The 5284-nt window shown below is 37.1% G+C and overlaps 1 pseudogene; it reads right to left on the reverse strand.

Moving 5' to 3' along the window:
• Positions 1-2604: 2604 nt before the first annotated feature.
• LOC101412203 (E3 ubiquitin-protein ligase RNF114 pseudogene) lies at positions 2605-3276 on the reverse strand (annotated as a pseudogene).
• Between the last annotated feature and the right edge of the window lie 2008 nt (positions 3277-5284).

The raw sequence follows: 5284 nt of genomic DNA on the forward strand, positions 1-5284 counted from the left end.
AACCTCTTAGTAAGTTAGGGCCTATATATTTTAGCAGTTATAGTGATGTATTTAGCATTTACCATTTAAAGCATTAGCTAACTTGCATGATTGTTTTAAGGATTAACAAGATAATTTATTTAAAACACATAGCCCTCTACTAAACATGTCCTAAATACTCAGTGAACATTAGTTTCCTCTTTCGCTGTTATTGTTTCATTTCATTCTTTTATTCCATTCAACAAATATTTATTGTGTACCTACCATACAGCTGGTATTGAGTTAGAAGTTCCTTAATTGGATGTAAGTTTGAAAGATAGTAAACTAACAGAAGAACAAGAAATGTGGCCATGAATCTTCCACAATGCACAAAATTTTTCAGGTCTCAGATTTAATGGAAGTTACTTGATTCTCGCTTTCACTCTACCAGGAAACATAGTTTGACTTTTATTAAACTATTTTTACTTTAAAAACTATTTTTCACTCAGGTATTTGAAAAGCGTGTAATTGAAAAGGACAAGTTGAAATATTTTTCTTTTAATGAGAGAGATCATTTTAACTGTCATTGGAAACTGGAAGCTCAGCACTTGAATATACAGATCACTTTTTACTTAATAGGTCATCGCTTTTAGGAGTAGGTGGCTGTGGTGGTTTGGAGCTATGCGTTCCAGGAAAAAATGTTCTTAAATTGAGTCCATTCTTGTGAATGTGAACCCAGTGTAAACAGGACCTCTTGATGAGGTTACTTCAGTTAAGATGTGGCCCACCTCAATCATGGTTGGTTTTAGTCCTATTACTAGAAATCTTTATAAGGAGAATGCAATTCAGACTGATAGAATGTAAGAGAGGGAGCAAACAAAAACTGAAATCAATGGAACCCAGAAGAGAGAGCGGAGAGGTTGGAAGAAGGTGTCATGTGCATTGCCATGTGATAGAGGAGTCCAAGACCAAGTCTCACCAGCAGCCAGTCCTAGAATGCTATAGTCCTTGGGGGGAAAGCACAGCGTTTTTTGGACAAATTATGAATTATTTATATTTTCACCTTTTAAAAGCCAGAACATAAGAAATGTCACTTTTTGAAAAATCATCCTATTAGAAATACATGAAGTGCATGTAATATAAGGAAATAAGTCCAGTTCTCTGCATGACCAGTGAGATGGACATGCTCTAATCAGTTTCCTCAAATGACAGTTTTATCAAATTTCCCTCCAAAATTCTACAAAGATAATCTCAAATCAAGGAATTCTGAGTGAATTTTTCCAGAAATTACAGTGAAGAAGCTGACCTTAATATTTGGGTCCTCCTAAGAAAAAACAAATTAGAAAAAAAGTATTGCCCCAAATGGGCCCAGTCTTCACTGGTGACTAGGCGTCTGCAGCTATTCCTGGCCAGCAGTGCATGGGTCCAAAGTATTTCACCGTTTGCAACCCCAGCTATTAACTAGAAAAATTTTCATATTTAAATGAAGTTGGACATGAAAAATGACCCTAATTCTCATATGCCTTCTGGTTGATCAGAAATTCAGCTCTTAAAATTAGGTTGACAGCTTTTTAGCCTTACACTTATTAATATTCATGAAATATCTTTAACTTCAAGTGTTTCAACTGTTTTGATCTGTTATCAAAGCAAGTTTCCAGGAGACCACTCTTGATAAAAACTGCTCATCAGGAGATGTGTTTTGCCTTTATGAACAATCTGTCTTATGTGAAACAACTGGGTGTGAGATTAGATTTCCTATAACCTCTCTTTGCATTTAGAATGCAGGTTTCAAATCTGTTTACAGGTAGATATTAGGTTCCTATGGAAGACATGTGTGATAGAAAAACAATGCTAAGTTTAATATTAAGTTATCAAATAGAAGATAAAAGAACAAGTATCTGCTAGAGTCTCTTTCTTTTTTCTTATTCATTTGAGGACCTCTTCATATTTCAAGGACAAGAATGTAAGGAAGCCTCAAATAAACGAGTATAATGAATATTGAAAATACTGCATTAGCTTAAAAATCAGAATCCAAAAGCTGTGGCTCTCCCATTGCTTAGCTGAACCTTCTCCCCACTTATGGATATATGAATTTTTAACTCTCCTAACCTACAAACTCTTAATTTTACTAAAAATATATGAATACATTTTATCCTATAAAGGCATCATGCAGGCATTTAAGAATGAACCTGTTAATTTTTAAGGGTGTGCAGGGATAGTAGGAAAATGCCACTAAAAAAACCTTCCGCATCAGACCATGCTAAACTCAGAACGTTCACCACAACAGGACTTGTGAACAGGACCTGAGAGATGAACGTTGGATGGCAGGAACACATGAAACAAGAACCGATGGAGAATCTGAATTCTCTTCCAGAAGTAGCTCCAGGAAATAGCTGACGACCAATAAAAGACTAGACCATGTGTCAAACAAGTTTACCAGTATGGAAAGACAGCTTTGGCAAGAGTCGAAAGAAAATAGAGGGATCTGAGCAGGGGACCCTATATCCCTGTCCTTAATGCCATGATTCAATCCCAGGGTCTGTTGTACATTTAAACTGTATGATTAAAAAATTTTAAAAAACAAAGTGTATGAGTCCAATGTTTCACCCTTACACTGGAACATGAGATGGACAGCAGAGCCTCTGTTCACTGATGAATGATGGAGTGCTGAAACACCTGATTCATCGTGCTTTCTTCATCCACATTGTAATCAACAAAAGTGTTTTAAGAAAAACAGTGCTGCACTGGATATGCCCTATGACGTTGGCACTGAGGTAGTTGGGGTCTTCTCAGAGCACTGAGGCACAGATGGGACACACCACAGATTTGTTATCTGTGCTTTGGGATAATTTGCAGTGTTCCACAAGTCCTTCCTGATCGAAGTTCTTCTCAGGACAATAAGGGCAAAGAAAGGTATAATGGTTTGGGAAATTCCTTGGCTAAAGTGATGCATCCTTCATGGTGGCCTTCACACCTTCCATGATGTAATTCTGGTATTTGGAACAGGTAGTCATGTGGGCCTGGATATTGGAGAGAAAGAAATTTTTTCTGGCAGCCATGGCAAGAAGTCTCTGTGCTTTAAATCTGCTGCTCAAGCTCCTCAGCTTGAATGCCGGGTGCCAGAGTACTGGGACAGAGTTCACAGGCAGATTTCTTTGGCTTCAGACATTCCTGCAAGCTTGCAGAGCAAAAGACATTTCCACAGGGAATCTGCACCAGCTTCTCGTACACTTCCAAGCACAGGGGACAGGTGAAGAGGCCCAGGGGGATGACCTCCAAGGTAGCACCCACCCTTAGCTGCATACCACCCTCGGTCATTTGAAAGCAGCTTTGATGATGGCTTGGATTTGAACTTTTCTACCCTCAAAACTGTGAGCCAATAAATTCCTATTGTTCAAGTTTATCCACTACATGATATTTCCTTGAATAGTCAAGGTAACTTAAACAGTGGCATCATGATGAAGAATGATCATAATAGGTGTCTTGGGAATAGGTGGAGATTGGGAAGATGATGGGGGGACTCTCTGGAGTGAAGGATAATAGTTGTATGAGAGAAGTTTGTGTTACACAGGAGTATGCACAAGTTAAAACTCAAGGAACGCACATTGAAGATACGTGCGTTTCCTTTAGTATTAACCTTATATTTAAAAAACTGCACACTGAAGTATTTAGCGGAAAGTGTTCAGATGTTTGCAGAATTTACTTTGAATGAGAAGAAAATAAGATGAATTCATGATTGGATAGAGGATAGGACAGACAGATTATGATTGAACAAAATGTCTTGGTAGAATCTGGGTGGTAGATTCTTTGTGCGCATTGAAAGTTCTTTCAACTTTGCTGCATGATCAAATTTTTGCATAATAAAGTGTTGGGAGAAAAGAATGCAGCCTTAAGGATACATATAGGTTATTCACAATGTCTAGCATTTTTATATTAATAAAAGTATTCAGGAATAATGAAATTGTATTCAATTTCAACACTTCCTTTTCATATGTAGTCACTCTTTATAACTTTGAAAATTGTTTCCTGCATGCTTTTCCTTTAGAACCCAATTAACATTGATTTGTCCACTGCTGCCGACTATATTAACACTAAAAATGCAAAATAAATTAGGGTTTACTCTTTACGACTAAGTTCAATAACTTACTGCTTTCATTCCTACTTGCTTTCCAGTGTTTTCCTAATTAAATACTATTAATGTTTTTGTTTCCTGGCCATTTTATTTTTATATTTATATTCAAATTACCACATTAGTAAAATGCATATTTTTCCTAATGAATGTCAGATTTTATTGTTTCTTATTTCTATTTAAGCGTTTATTGACTCTGCTTGGATGTTCACCATTTTTTTAAAAAATTCATAAATTTAACATGCCCTATTTTTCAGTTATTAATATTAACTGGTCTAGTAGCAAGCAATAGAGCAGTGGTCCCCCAAATGGTAAGATTTATTGAAGGTATCAGAAGTGAACATAAATACTACAATTTTCAATTATTTTTTATTTTAAAAAAGCTTTACTAATGTTTAATATATAGACTGAACAGGACATACTCATTTGGTCTTTATCAGAGTTATAGATCACATACAGTACTTGAATTTCCTGAAGAAAGAATGAGATTTTAGGAATGTGAAACAGTAATTGGTTTAGCTCAGTATATTAAATTGTTGTGTATACTTCACCACATAAGAAAATTCATAACTATTAACTTTAACTCTTAAAAAATGACATGTGGCTTAAAAGATTTCTAAAAGAGGAAGTCAGAATGAAGAAAAGAAGAAAAAAAAAGGGAAAGATAAGCTGTGGAATGAAAGTAATACTTAAAAAGCTAACATAATGAAGCCAGCTAGTAAGACAGGGAATCAACAGATGAACCTGGAACCTGGCAAGAAGTCCACGTGGACATCAATAACCCCCAAGATGGCTGCTGGAAGATCCTCCCCAAGATTCTGGCATTCAGTACAGGATTTCCTTCTGAAGCCAAGAGAAGCCCCCGATATTACCCAAGAACTTTATCTTTGGGCCCTCCTAGGGGATTGATGGAGGAGTAAACAATCAAAACAGTGAACAGCTGGGACTCCTCCTGGGCCGTCAGCAAAGGTGTGGAATAATTAACAGTTAAAAATAAGGTACAAGGCCTGAACTCTCTCTCTCTCGCCTTTGGAACCCTGTTCCTGCCCTCTGCACTCTGCTCTTGTGGGAGGCAAAGGCATGCTGTTTCCATGGTAGCAAGTTACTTTCTGACCACTGGGTCATGCTCTCCCTGGAGATGTACGTGCAGATGGCTAATCTCTCTGGGAAACATAACATTCCAGCAGAACCCAGACT

Source organism: Dasypus novemcinctus, chromosome 1, assembly GCF_030445035.2.
Source record: "Dasypus novemcinctus isolate mDasNov1 chromosome 1, mDasNov1.1.hap2, whole genome shotgun sequence".
NCBI lineage: Eukaryota > Metazoa > Chordata > Mammalia > Cingulata > Dasypodidae > Dasypus > Dasypus novemcinctus.